The 15,971-nt window shown below is 35.2% G+C and overlaps 1 pseudogene; it reads left to right on the plus strand.

The window, feature by feature from the left end:
- Positions 1-15,563, plus strand: part of LOC102601856 (putative late blight resistance protein homolog R1B-16) — a 68,217-nt pseudogene extending 52,654 nt beyond the window's left edge.
- Positions 15,564-15,971: the final 408 nt, after the last annotated feature.

Genomic DNA, 15,971 nt, shown 5'->3' on the forward strand with positions numbered 1-15,971 from the left:
TTACAAGTTCTTAAATAGATAAAAGTTATATTAATAACAGAAAACATCAATTACTCCTAATTTTTCTGATCAAAACAATTCCACTAAAATTGTAGCCTAAAGACCAGAAAATAATGTATTTAACTCCTAAACACTAACAACAAACAAACCACTAACACACAATAAACTAGTAATTGTATATATTTACGTAACTATATAGTTGAATATAAAAAAAAAATAATTTCAATTGAAAAAAAATATGAAAAAAGACAAATAATAATAATAATAATAATAATAATAATAATAATAATAATAATAATAATGTGTGTTTGAGAATTGTTTTGATATAAGCTTAAGTAACTTCAAAAAGTTATGTATATTTGAGAAAATTTTAAGTGTAAGATAAGGAAAAAAAAACACGTGTATTAATTTATTTTAAATACAAGGCAAAGAAAATAAGATTTTTAAAAACAAAAAAAACATATATATATATATATATTTGTGCCTCCACGTAAATAGAGTGTGACTCTGAAATTTCTGTCATAGTTTAAGAAGGGTATAAGTTGATAAAAAAAGATGAATATAGAGACATTTTTAGCAAAATAAGTGAAAAAAAGATATTTTTTTAACCTTTTCCCATAGTCCACATGTATTTTAAATCTTTTTCCTATTACAATAAGGTAATTGGAGTAGGGCTGCGTATCGGTCGGTTTGGAATCCTAAACCATTAAGAACCATTAAGATATTGACTTATCGATTTATTGGTTATTGACCGTTATCTGTTTAACCGTTAAGATTTGACACAAAACATAAATAATTAAAAGTCACTTAGAATCATAATGATAAACCAAATAAATCATGCACATGAGTTAATAAATTGTATCTTGCTAAAAAACAACACTAACAAATTGTAGAATAACCGAAAGTTTGAGATTGTCAGAAATAAGCATATGAAACTAAATTCTAAGGCAAAGAATTTATATACCAAAATATTATAAATATAATTTATTAATTTATTATCGGGTTAACGGTTAACCCGTTAAGAAAAAACCTCAAACAGTTAAGAACCGATAATAAAAAAATCAAAACCGTTAAACCAATAACCCATTACCGATGAACCAATAACATTTTTTTGGTTTGGATTATCGGTTTCAGTTCAGTTTTGAACAGCCCTAAATTGGAGTTTAGAGTGTAGCAAACCTTCTTCTTGTTAGTTGATTATCCTTATATAGAGATTAGAGGCGGAGCCAGGATTTGATGTTCGTGGGTTCTAAATTTTAAAATAGAACAACATATTAATCTAATATAACAACCGTTAAATTACATATATATATTTATATATATATATATATATATATTACCTTAAAAGCATGAACTCCTAACTTGAATGTTAAATTACTATAATATCCCTAACTTAGGTTGTGACTTTTTCGATAAGTTGTGACTTTACCAATAAGTTGTGACTTTTTTTGAAAGGGTTGCGATTTTTCGATGAGTTGCGACTTTTCCAAAGAGTTGTGACTTTTTCAATAAGATATGACTTTTCCAAAGGGTTGTGACTTCTTGGAAAAGTCACTTTTTCGATGAGTTGTGACTTTTCTGATAAGTTGTGACTTTTTCCAAATGGTTGTGATTTTTCCAAAGAGTTGTGACTTTTTCAATATATAGTGACTTTTTCAAAGGGTTGTGACTTCTCAGAAAGGTCATGAATTTTCAGATAAGACACAAAAAAATACTTGTTCATGATACCCTTTGTTGACTATAAATAGAGAGACTTCCTCTCATTTTTCAACCACAATTTTTTTTAATCTCTCACTCTTCTTCTTGCATTCTAATTTTTTTTTGTGTGATTTATTGTCGTTGAGTGAGTTCAAAGTTTAGCGGAACAAGAGGTACCACTATACCGATGAAGTAAATCGTTCTATCCTAAGAAGGTACATTCCATAACCCCTAGTACTTAAGGAAAATATTTTTGATGATATAATCATTATTTTCTTGCTAAACATTAGTATGTAATGTTCCAATATATATGAAATTAACATGATGTAGTGTAAATTCATTTATTTTTGTTAACAATTTCTCTTGTGATGTAAATATATGCTTCTGAACATCTTTTTCCAAAATTATTAAACTTCTCAAGAGTGAAAATATGTGAATATATATGAATTATTTAAAAATTTATCAATTACAAAATAATTTTATATTCAGTAATATGGAATAAACATTTTCATTTTGTCCCTACACTAAATTAAAATCTAATAACTATAAGAAAAATAGTAACATTAATTAAAAGTCCTATTTATTTATGTAAGTATAAAATTTATTAGAAATACATCTATTACACACTAATCATTAAGTTATAATATTACAAATTCTCTTAGTTATTACTAATTATTGAAAACGTTATTCACATTCTTTAACATTCTTTAGTTATAATATTAGGAATTATCATAGTTATTAAATTAAATATTTCTATCTTTCATCTTTTCTTGTATTAACTTTCGAACAATAATTTTTTATATTATTACACCACCCCAATATATGTGATAACACGATGTTGTTATTTTTCCTTGGATGAATCATGCTTAATTGAATAAATTAAAAATCGTTTACAAGTATATGAACTACATCTTTGTTGGGTGTAATATAAGTATGTGATTATATATATGATTTCACAGATATAATATATTCTTTAATTTTAATTTTTAGTTTTTCTGGTAAAAAAAAGGAAACATTTCGTAGTTAACTATGGACAGTGAAATAACTATCTTTGATTTATGTATAAAGTCAATCGAGAAGTAAAATATGAGTTCTAAAAAATAAAATTTAGTTTTTCTCTTCACATGTTCATATTACATCTAAATAGTTTAATGTAGAATACACGTGCAAAGTACATCTGGTTAGATGAGAAGAAAAATACACAACAAATATCATCTATAAGATAATATTACTGAGATACGACTAATTACATGATTGAACTTCATCAAATTGAAATAAATATATGTATTATTGCATTTAACTAATAAATTTTTTCATTGACCAACTTTATAGATTCGCGTGAATAAGAGATATAGATGACGATCCACACTGAACATTCACAAAAGAATCTGTTATATTATTTTGTGCAAAGCTTATTATTCGAATCTTCACTTAAATAAGCAATACTAATTACTATAACATATATTTTATGAATTGGTAATTACGTGCAACACACGTGTCGAGAAACTAGTATATATATATATATCCACAAACATATGAGCATGTCATTAAAATTGCACTCGACAAGTTTTTATGTTTTGAAAGTAGAAATGATCCATCATTTGGTACACTTTCAAATACTTCATTTATTAATATGAAGATTTGAGTTATTTATTTCAAAGTCCTAAAATATTATTTGGTAAAAGGTAGATAAGTGTTATATTTTAGTATAAATTTTGAACATTTTTTTCTATAATCTCAATATTATTTTAAGTAAAATTAAAATTATTAAATTCACTATTAATATTTTTGGGACCTAAAGGAAAGGTTTTACTTGCTTCACCCTTAAGCCACTCTTGCCTTGAAAGTGGAAGTTCCGAGAAGCAAACTGTAACATCTCGCAATTTGAAATAACTAGGAAAAAGCTAAGAATTTGAAATAGTCATTTTTGGAAAGAATGAAAATCTGGAAATTTTGTTAAGTTAGGAAAAAGTGAGTTTTTGGTCAACTTCAAACGGACATAACTTCTAGCTCATGATAAGTTAGAGGTACTTCCAGATATGGTAGGAAAGCTCTTGGAATGATCTTTCCAATGCTGCTGAGTTTGCACAATTCCAAGTTCATATGTGTGAGTTATGTCCTTTGGAAGTTGGGCTATTGGAATAAGGAAAGTCTAATCCGAATTTCGAAAGGGTAGTTTGGTCTTTTCCTTGCCCAATTATTTTAAGCCACTCTTGCCTTGAAAGTGGAAGTTCCGAGAAGCAAACTGTAACATCTCGCAATTTGAAATAACTAGGAAAAAGCTAAGAATTTGAAATAGTCATTTTTGGAAAGAATGAAAATCTGGAAATTTTGTTAAGTTAGGAAAAAGTGAGTTTTTGGTCAACTTCAAACGGACATAACTTCTAGCTCATGATAAGTTAGAGGTACTTCCAGATATGGTAGGAAAGCTCTTGGAATGATCTTTCCAATGCTGCTGAGTTTGCACAATTCCAAGTTCATATGTGTGAGTTTATGTCCTTTGGAAGTTGGGCTATTGGAATAAGGAAAGTCTAATCCGAATTTCGAAAGGGTAGTTTGGTCTTTTCCTTGCCCAATTATTTTATTTCGTTTTTGGTAATTAAGTTAGGGTCTAATCAGAATTAGATCAGTTTTCACTTTTACCAAAATACGCTAGGGCTTGGAGAAAAGAGAAAAGAAGAGGAGAAAGGAGAAGAGAAGCAAGATTCATCAAGATCGTCGAGTTTAGCTTGTGGATTTCGTCGGGGGTGATCCTTACAAGGTATACGAGTTCACACAGCGTTGGGTTCATTCACCCACGTGCCAAACATGTTTTATTCAGTTTAATTTCGTCCTAAAAATATTGAGAATTTGATGTTCTTGAGTGGTATTCTTGTATTGCTTTCGTTCTTGAATTTGGGATGAGATTAAGGAGTTCTTGAGAGTTTAAGATCGATTATTAGAGTGTCTTTGAGTTAGATTCTTTTGCATATGTTATAAGTACTTGAATCTAAAGAAATATTGAGAAAAAGAATCAAATCTAGGCGAATTGGGGCTAGAGAGCGAAGAAGGAAAAAGTCTGGCAAAACTGGGTGCCGCGGACCTGTTCCTCCGGATTGTCAAAATCTTCTCCACGTCGCGGGGATGTCACGGAGTGTTCTACCTCAAAAGTTATTTCGTGACCAAATAATTTAATGCATCTCCGCGTCACGGACTTGCTTCCAGACAGTGATTTCTTGATCTTTTCTCATGTTTAACTATCTAAAATCACTCGTAAACATCATGAGATCTTTCCTATCACAAATCACAATCCTTGAATCCATAATTCAATTCAAGGATCAGTTAAGAGTCAAGTCAAGAGAAGTTAAGAGTCAAGTTAAGATTAGTTAAGAGTCAAATCAAGAGAAGTTAAGAGTCAAGTTAAGAGAAGTTCATAGAGTCTTCCAAAAGTCTTTTACAAATGATTTAACCTTGTTTAAGACTTGAGGTTTGAGTTGAGTAAAGAGTAAAGTTGAAGTTCATTTCTCCAAAGTATATAGAGACTATTTATTCCCAAAGAGTTAAAATGTTTTCACATTTAAACAAGAAAAGGAAACCTTGATTTCCAAAGAGCCTTTGAGCTAGTTTTCCAGTAAAGAGCCTTTGAGCTAGTTTTTCAGTAAAAAGCCTTTGAGCTAGTTTTTCAGTAAAGTGCCTTTAGGCTAGTTTTCAGTGAGCAAATGCTTTCACAATAAAGCAAGAGAGGAAACTTTGATTTCCAAGATAGCCTTTGAGCTATGTTTTTGAGCAATTATCTCAAATCAGAGAAAGAAGTATGTTTTTTAAAAGCATAAGAGCTAGTATCATATTTTAGGAGTAGTATTGAGCAACGATATAGGGGAGAGTTTAGACAACTCATAGCCCCCATAAACCATGTAGCCACCATGGGTAGAAAAGGTTCATACATTTTAGATGATTCCTTTAGTGCTTTTTAGCATAGACTATTGGATCCACTTAATAGTTCAAGTTCTCTACTCACGGCAAGATATAGGACAGTCCTGGCAGCGTGAGGTAAAACGTTGTATCATCACGATAGCTCTTAAGTGATGGTTGTCGGTTAGAGAAACTCCTATAACAGTATTTTGTATTTTTATATACATCAGAAAAATTTGTATTTTCATATACAAACAGAGTTCATATTGTATCTTTGCATACATACATAGTTATTATTGTATTTCTAAATACACAGAATTGAAAACCATGATTTAAAGCTTTTCTTTATACTGCATTTATTTACACTGCTTTATATTAAAATCAGTTCAGTTCAGTTGAGTTGAGAAGAGCCAAGGTAAGTGTTTCTTTCAGAATCTTTTCAAGCCTATGTTATGTTTAGCATTCCAACTCGCATACTCGTACATTCAATGTACTGATGCCAGTTGACCTGCATCGTCTTATGATGCAGACGTAGGTAACTAGGATCAGCATCCAACGCCTCGTTGTTCAGGTTCAGCACTCAGAGTCAGTTGGTGAGCCTCCTAGCTTTCTGGAGGAGTGACGTCCATCTCAGTTGTTTAGAGTCTTCATAGACAGAGTTAGTGATGTAGTTCATGATTCTTTACTTTTCCTTTTCAATTAAGTTGAGACTTGAGTTGCCACTTTGGCAGTGAATGTTATTTATTACAATCTAAGTTATTTATTGAGCAGTTCAGTTATTCTTTTAAAAGTATTTATCTTGAGTAAAGTCTTCCATTGAGTAAGTAACCCAGGCCAAGGGTTCGCTTAGGGCCAACAATGGTTCTCAAGTGCCAGCCACATCCAGGGTGTAGGCTCGGGGCGTGACAAACTTGGTATTAGAGCACACAGTTCAAGAGTCCTAGGGAGTCTATGAAGCCATGTGTGTAGAGTCCTATTTATCGGTGTGAAGCGCGCCACATCTATAATTAGGAGGCTGCAATATTTAGGAACTATTTCGCTTCTTTCACATTCATTTCATGCGATAGAGTTAACCTCTATAAAGTTTCTTCCAATTCGTACTTGCGCGTGTCTTTCAGATCATGCCTCCATGAAGAGCTGTCAGAAGTCGTCCGGCTAGAAGGAAGGTTGAACCACAGGAACACGGGGTACCTAATTGCACAAGAAGTGCAACCCCAAGAAGAGGTCACCAATGTTGAGTTCCGTGAGGCCATTCGAATATTCAGCCAAATTGTGACCAACTAAGTTGGGCAACAGAGAGAGGTTAGGAAGTGGCTGATACTTCTAGAGTTCATGAGTTCTTAAAGATGAATCCTCCAAGCTTCACAGGTTCAAGTGTCAGCTTTAGACCTATGGGGGGAGATGACGAGATGAGGAATCAAGTCAAGTGTTTGAGAATAAGATAGTAATGAGTCCCAAAAAGTATGGGAGATATCTTTTCAGAAGTCTTTTGGTAGTGAAGTGATGTTAAAAGGAGAAGGCTAATGATCCATGTGCAACAATTTGAGGAGGACAAGATGAGGGATAAAAAAGAGTTAAAGAATAAGAGGGCTAAGACATAAGGGAATGAATCCGGGCAGCAAAAGAGTAACGTGAATCGGTATTCTTTCCAACATAAGCAGAAAGGTCCTTCTCCATCATCTGCTAGTGCACTTGCACCTAAAAACAAATGTGAGTACAATAGTTAGAATTCCCAAAATTTTAGAGCTAGACCTACACAGTCGCAAGGTAGTATGGCGCAAGGAGGTAATGATACTCCTTCATGTGCTAAGTGTGGTAGGAGCCACTCAGGGGTGTGTCGTGATGGCTCCACTGGTTGTTTCAAGTGTGGTCAGAAGGGGAATTTTATGAGAGTGTGCCCTAAGAATAGGCAAAGTTATGGTAATGGGGGCAATAGAGCCCACTCTTCTTCAATTACTCCACTAGATAGAACTGCATCTAGATGAGCTACTTCAAGGGTAGACGGAGAAGGAAACCATCTTTATGCTATCACTAGTCTCCGAGAGCAATAGGATTCACCAAATGTTGCCACTGGTATGATCCAAGTCTTCAATTCTGATGTTCTTCCTGAGCAATTTCTTGAGCCTTCAGTGTTTCTACACCTGATGGCGAGTCTATTCTAGCAGAAAGAGTCTATCGTGATTGTCCCGTTTCCATCAATCACAAGAGTACCATGGCTGATTTAGTTGAGTTAGACATGGTAGTTTTTGATGTCATTCTAGGTATGGACTAGCTTCATGCCTGTTATGCATCAATAGATTGTAGAACCCGAGTAGTCAAGTTCTAGTTTCCAGTGAACCAGTTTGAAGAGCAGTTCAGCAGTGCCTAAGTGTCATTTTATTTCGAACCTTAAGGTGAGAAAGTTAGTTTCCAAGGGGTGTGTCTATCACTTAGTCTAAGTTAATGACTCTAGTGTTGAGATACCTCATATTAAGTCAGTTTCAGTAGTAAAGGAGTTTCCAGAAGTCCTTCCTGATGATCTTCCCAGAGTCCCTCCTGAGATAGAAATAGACTTCGGTAGAGACATTCTTCTAGATACTCGTCCTATATCTATTCCACCATATAGAATGGCACCAACAGAGTTGAGAGAGTTAAAAGAGCAGTTGAAAGATCTTTCAGAGAAAGGTTTTAGTCGACCTAGTATCTCACCTTGAGTCTCTCCGGTCCCATTTGTGAGAAAGAAAGATGGTTCCCTTAGAATGTGTATAGATTATTGCTAGTTGAACAAGGTTACCATCAAGAACAAGTATCCTCTTTCGAGAATTGATGATCTTTTCGATCAACTAAAGGGTGCCACCTGTTTCTCTAAGATAGATCTCAGATCTGGCTACCATCAATTAAGAGTAAGGGAATGTGATATTCGAAAGACAACATTCAGGACCCGTTATGGTCATTATGAGTTTTTGGTCATGTCCTTTGGTTTCACCAATGCGCCTGCAACATTCATGGACCTTATGAATAGAGTTTTCAAACCTTATTTAGATATGTTTGTTATCGTCTTTATGGATGACATACTAATCTATTCAAGGAGTGAAGAAGATCATGTTAGTCATCTCATAGTAGTTCTCCAGACTTTAAATGATAGAGAGTTATATGCCAAGTTCCCTAAGTTTGAGTTTTGGCTTGAGTGTGTGGCTTTCTTAGGTCACATTATGTCTGGAGAGGGAATTAATGTTGTTACTCAGAAAAATTGAGGCAGTGCAGAATTGGCCTAGACCCACATCTCCAACTGACATTAGGAGTTTCTTGGGTTTGGTTGGCTATAATAGAAGGTTCGTAGAGGGGTCCTCATCCATTTCATCCCCTCTGACCAAGTTAACTTAGAAGACAGTGAAGTTTCAATGGTCTGAAGCTTGTGAGAAGCTTTTAGGAATTGAAAAAGAGGTTGACTACTACTCCAGTATTGACCTTACCATAAGGTACGCAAGGCTTTGTGGTATATTGTGGTGCATCCAGAGTTGGTTTGGGTTGTGTGTTAATGCAAAATGGCAAAGTTATAGTTTATGCCTCCAGACAGTTGAAAGTTCATTAGGAGAATTATCCAACCCATGACTTAGAGTTGGCTGCCGTAGTATTTGCTTTGCAAATATGGTGCCATTATCTTTATGGTGATCATATGGATGTGTTCACCGATCACAAGAGTCTTTATTATGTGTTTAGTCAGAAATAACTTAGTCTCAGACAGAAGAGGTCATTAGAATTACTCAAATATTATGACATGAGTATTCTTTATCACCCAGGTAAGGCTAATGTTGTTGTTGATGCCTTGAGTAGGTTATCTATGGGTAGTACCGCCCATTTTGAGGAAGATAAGAAAGAGTTAGCAAAAGAGGTGCATAGACTTGCACTACTAGGAGTTCAACTAATGGATTCCACAGAAGGAGGAGTAGTGGTGATGAATGAGGCTGAATCATCATTAGTGTCAGAAGTAAAAGAGGAGCGAGACCAAAACCCTATTTTTCTTGAATTAAAGGCAACTGTTCATAAGCAAAAAGTGATTACTTTTGAACAAGGGGGAGATGGTGTTTTGAGGTATCAAGGTAGATTGTGTGATTGATTTCAAGGGTTATTGGGATGATCGCCTACCTCTAATTGAGTTTGCTTACAACAATAGTTACCACTATAGCATCCAAATGGCTCCTTATGAAGGTCTTTACGGGAGAAGATGCAGATCTCCTATTGAATGGTTTGAAGTTGGTGAAGCAGGGTTGATAAGACCAGATTTAGTTCATCAAGCTATGGAGAAGGTTAAAGTGATTCAAGAGAGCTTGAAAATGGCACTGAGTTGTTAGAAATCCTACACTGATGTTAGGAGAAGGGGAGTTAGAGTTTGAAGTGGATGATTGGGTATATCTAAAAGTTTCACCCATGAAGAGTGTTATGAGGTTTGGTAAGAAAGGGAAGCTTAGTCCCCGGTATATTGGACCTTATCGAATATCTAAGAGGATTGGCAAATGTAGCTTATGAGTTGGAGCTACGACAAGAGTTAGGAGTGGTTCATCCAGTATTTCACATCTCCATGTTGAAGAAGTGCATGAGAGATCCTTCATTGATCATACCAACTAAAAATATTGGGATCAAGGATAGCCTATCTTATGAGGAGATTCCTGTTCAGATTCTAGATCGCCAAGTTCGCAAGTTGAGGACCAAGGAAGTAGCATTAGTCAGAGTCCTTTGGAGGAACCAATTTGTTGAAGAAGCTACTTGGGAAGCTGGGGAAGATATGAAGAAGAGATATCCACATCTCTTCGAATCCGGAGAAATTTCAGACCAAGGTACTAATTCTCTTCTTAGTACTCTTTAATTTATTAGTTGGCAAGTTGTGTTTGCATTGCTTGTTGGGTGTTGAGTTAATGTAGCATATTACACCCTTTGCCTAGTAAGAGTAATCTCATTCGAGGAAGAATGTTCCCAAGGGGGAGATATTGTAATATCTAGCAATTTGAAATAACTAGGAAGAAGCTAAGAATTTGAAATAGTCATTTTTGGAAAGAATAAAAATCTGGAAATTTTGTTAAGTTAGGAAAAAGTGAGTTTCTGGTCAATTTCAAATGGCCATAAATTCTAGCTCAAGATAATTTAGAGGTACTTCCAGATATGGTAGAAAATCTCTTGGAATTATCTTTCCAACGCCGCTGAGTTTTCGCGATTCCGAGTTCGTATGAGTGAGTTATCCCCTTTGGAAGTTGGGCTGTTGGAATAAGGAAAGTTCAATCCGGATTTTGAAAGGGTAGTTTGGTCTTTTCCTTGCCCAATTATTTTACTTCATTTTCGGTAATTAAGTTAGGTTTTAATCAGAATTAGATCAGTTTACTCTTTTACCACAATACGCTAGGTCTTGGAGAAAAGAGAAAAGAAGAGGAGAAAGGAGAAGAGAAGCAAGATTCGTCAAGATCGTTGGTTTTTGGTAATTAAGTTAGGTTTTAATAAGAATTAGATCAGTTTACTCTTTTACCACAATACGCTAGGTCATGGAGAAAAGAGAAAACAAGAGGAGAAAGGAGAAGAGAAGCAAGATTCGTCAAGATCGTTGAGTTTAACTTGTGGATTTCGTCGGGGTTGATCCCTACAAGGTATGTTAGTTCACACAGCATTGGGTTCGTTCACCCACGCGCCAAACATGTTTTATTCAGTGTAATTTTGTCCTAAAAAGATTGAGAATTTGATGTTCTTGAATTGTATTCTTGAATTGCTTTTGTTCTTGAATTTGGGATGAGATTGAGGAGTTCTTGAGAGTTTAAGATCGATTATTAGAATTTCTTTGAGTTAGATTCTTGTGTATATGTTATGGGTACCTGACTCTAAAGAGATATTGAGAAAAATAAACAAATCTAGATGAATTGGGGCTAGAAAACGAAGAAGGAAAAAGTTGGGCAAACCTGGGTACCAGGTCCGCAACGCGGTCCTGTTCCTCAGGATTGTCAAAATCTTCTCCGCGTCGCGGGGGTCTCACAGAGTGTTCTACCTCAAAATTTATTTTATGATTAAATAATTTAATGCATCTCCGCATCGCAGACTTGCTTCCAGACAACGATTTCTTGACCTTTTCTCATGTTTAACTATCTAAAATCACTCGTAAACATCATGAGATATTTCCTATCACAAATCACAATCTTTGAATCCATAATTCAATTCAAGGATCAGTTAAGAGTCAAGTCAAGAGAAGTTAAGAGTCAAGTTAATATTAGTTAAGAGTCCAGTCAAGAAAAGTTAAGAGTCAAGTCAAGAGAAGTTCATAGAGTATTCAAAAAGTCTTTTACAAATGATTTAACCTTATTTTAAGACTTGAGTTTTGAGTTGAGTAAAGAGTAAATTTGAATTTTATTTCTTCAAAGTACATGGGGACTATGTATTCCCAAAGATTTAAAATGTTTCCACATTTAAACAAGAAAAGGAAACCTTGATTTCCAAAGAGCCTTTGAGCTAGTGTTCCATTAAAGAGCCTTCGAGCTAGTTTTTCAGTAAAGAGCCTCTGAGCTAGTTTTTCAGTAAAAAGCCTTTGAGCTAGTTTTTCAGTAAAGAGCCTTTGGGCTAGTTTTCAGTGAGTAAATGCTTACACAATAAAGCAAGAGAGGAAACTTTGATTTCGACGATAGCCTTTGAGCTATGCTTTTGAGAAATTATCTCAAATCACAGAAAGAGGTATTTTTTTAAAAGCATAAGAGCTAGTATCATATTTTGGGAGTAGTATTGAGCACCGATATGGGGGAGAGTTCAGACAATTCATAGCCCCCATAAACCATGTAGCGACTATGCGTAGAAAAGGGTCATACTCTTTAGATGATTCCTTTAGTGCTTTTTAGCATAGACTAGTGGATCCACTTAGTAGTTCAGGTTCTATACTCATGGCAAGGTATAAGACGACCCTGGCAGCGTGAGGGGAAACACTGTATCATCACGATAGCTCTTAAATGATGGTTGTCGGTTAGAGAAACTCCCACATCAATAATTTGTATTTTTATATACATAAAAATATTTGTATTTTCATATACAAACAAAGTTCATATTGTATTTATGCATAGATACAGAGTTATTATTGTATTCCTTTAGTGCTTTTTAGCATAGACTAGTGGATCCACTTAGTAGTTCAGGTTCTATACTCATGGCAAGGTATAAGACGACCCTGGCAGCGTGAGGGGAAATGCTGTATCATCACGATAACTCTTAAATGATGGTTGTCGGTTAGAGAAACTCCCACATCAATAATTTTTATTTTTATATACATAAAAATATTTGTATTTTCATATACAAACAAAGTTCATATTGTATTTATGCATAGATACAGAGTTATTATTGTATTTCTAAATAAACAGAATTGAAAACCATGTTTTAAAGCTTTTCTTTATACTACATTTATTTACACTGCTTTATTTTGAAATCAGTTTAGTTGAGTTGAGTTGAGAAGAGCCAAGGTAAGTGTTTATTTCAGAATCTTTTCAAGCCTATATTATGTTTAGAATTCCAACTTGCATACTTGTTCATTCAATGTATTGATGCCAATTGTCCTGCATCATCTTATGATGCAGACGCAGGTAACCAGGATCAGCAACCAGCGCCTCGTTGATCAGGTTGAGCACTCAGAATCAGTTGTTGAGACTCCTAGCTTTCTGGAGGATCCTTTTTATTGCTTTCAGTATTTTAGTTCATTAGGATGTCGTGGGTCTTTTTCCGACGTTGATATCAGTTGTTTAGAGGTTTTATAGATAGAGTTAGTGATGTTAGTTCATGATTCTTTACTTTTCCTTTTCAGTTAACCAGCGCCTGGTTGATCAGGTTGAGCACTCAGAATCAGTTGGTGAACCTCCTAGCTTTCTGGAGGATCCTTTTTATTGCTTTCAGTATTTTAGTTCATTAGGATGTCGTGGGTCTTTTTCCGACGTTGATATCAGTTGTTTAGAGGTTTTATAGATAGAGTTAGTGATGTTAGTTCATGATTCTTTACTTTTCCTTTTCAGTTAAGTTGAGACTTGAGTTGCCACTTTGGCAGTGAATGTTATTTATTACATTCTAAGTTATTTATTGAGCAGTTCAGTTATTCTTTTAAAAGTATATATCTTTAGTAAAGTCTTCCGCTGAGTAAGTAAGTCAGGCCAATAGTTCGCTTGGGGACAACATGGGTTCTCGAGTGTCGGCCACGTCCAGGGTATAGGTGATGAGTCCACAAATTAGACTCATTTAGGGCTATATTTTAATAGAAATTGTGTCCTCAAATGCTTATTTTATCTCAATATCTGATGGAAACCCTTAAGTTTCAGGTATGTGAAGTTTTTAGGAAAGCATGGACACTACATCGGAAAAAAGAATGAGAAGGCTGAAAAGAATGAAGAAATGAAGGCCTGAGGATCGCCAAGTCCACTTGGAGAGTCATCGAAGGGTCTCACTTCGCCTTTTGTTCCAGTGAGCTGAGCCCTGATGGAAAGGATCATGTCGGCGGAAAAAATGGAGCACGATGCATCGCCGAAAAGTTCTGCGAAGTAGTACTATGTCGCCCAATGATCCAGAGCATGACGATTCTGAAGGATGGTGCAAAACGGTGATGAACTACACCAAAGGGAGAATCGCCGAGTTGATCGGTGATTCTGACTAATGTCGCCGAATGGTCTGCTGCAGCACAAATTTTTTGAAAACTATAAATACTCATTGAGAGTTATAGCTTAGTATCAGATTTTTAGTGTGAAAAACAATTATTATAATTTTCATATAGAATAGTACTTATTATTTTGCTTTGAGTTTGAGAGGGTTTTGAAAACTTGAAGATGAATAGGGTTTTATCTCCAAGGATTTGTACTTGGGTCTCTTGATTTCTTCATTCTTGGCCGGTAACAAGACTTAAATATTCATACCCATTTGAATGCAAGATCATTTTGGTATAAATTTCTCTCTCTTGATGTGTGGATTAAAACCCCATTCTTGGGGTGTGATTTAGCGAATATGGGTTAATGTTGTTGTTGGGTCTTGCTTGTTGATAGATTAAATGTAGTTTAATGGTGAATTCACCTAGTAGTTTTGGTTGAATTTAATGGGTTTGTAGTTGCAAATACAAGTCCACCCATGTGTTTTCATCTTGTTCGAGAGAGAGGTCCTGAACCCAAGACTTCTAGACTGATTTCCTAAGGAGTGGGTCGACATGAGGTTCAACCCGAGAGGGTGATCCGTATTCCCATATCCTAACACTCAGCTTGAGAGAGTGAGTGGGGTAAGGCGTAGGCTGGTCTTCATGCGGCAAGTAGGTGTCCGAGAGGAACCCATTTGAAACGGGGTAAGTTGCTCGAGAGAGAATTTATTCCCACGTATAGCTTAGCCTAGTCACTATTACTCTATAAATTCTCTATCGAAAGCATGTACCTAATAATTTAGATTAACCCGTATTCCGGTCACATCCCAAGAATCCCCCTCTCATTGTTAGATTTTCTTGTTGATTTCGCTAATTTTAGCTTACTTGTGACTAAACCCCCAAATCAATATTTGACACTTTTTTGTCCCCCTTTAACTTATAATGTTTTTAATCGTTAATATGTTTAGCTACGACTAGTTAGAACTAAATTTTATTTTTCTATAAATTCTCAAAACCACTCCCTTGGGATGATCCCAACCCTCGGTTGGGTTACTATATTATCAACGATCGTAGACACTTGAATCGGAAGTAGTGTCGTTGGTCACGATAAGTATCAAAATGGAGCCGCTGCCAGGGATTGGTGTTATTTTAGAATTTTTAGATTAGTAAAATTTTTTGTTCTTCTTATTTGTAGTTTACTCAATTTTTAGTTTTTGTTTTATTGGTTTGTCTGTATCCAAATAAAGAAAGCGAGCATGGCGAGCAGTATTCGGGAATTAATGGAGTTTCCTCCATTAGAGGTAATGATGTTCCGGGATCGTATTCTCACCTTAAAGCAATTGAAAGGTTAACAGATCCACAAGTCATTGTCAATGTTTAATGACCTGATCACTCAATGCCCAACTCATAACATTCCTGACATGGCACTCTTGGACTGCTTCTACAGAAGCCTTGGTCCCGAAACCAAGAGGTTGGTCGACCAACTCATTCTGCGAGGCCTTGCAAAACAGTCATATGTGAAAGCAGCCCAACTGCTTAATCAAATGGCTGAAACGCACCAAGAGGTAGAAAAAGACTTCATGTTGGCCACTGTAATGACTCAGATTGATGAATTGGACAAAAAGATGGTGAAGATCGAAGTCCAGTACAAAAGAAAGGATAAATACATCGCTCCTAATGAGCGAAGAAGTCCTAAGAACAATGAGGTTAAACACCTTAAAGGCATGCTCTCAATCATTCTCCACAAGGTAACTAAGCAAGATAGGAAGCTGGAAGAAATAAAGGAAGA

The sequence above is a fragment of the Solanum tuberosum genome, unplaced genomic scaffold (genome assembly GCF_000226075.1).
Source record: "Solanum tuberosum cultivar DM 1-3 516 R44 unplaced genomic scaffold, SolTub_3.0 scf00206, whole genome shotgun sequence".
NCBI lineage: Eukaryota > Viridiplantae > Streptophyta > Magnoliopsida > Solanales > Solanaceae > Solanum > Solanum tuberosum.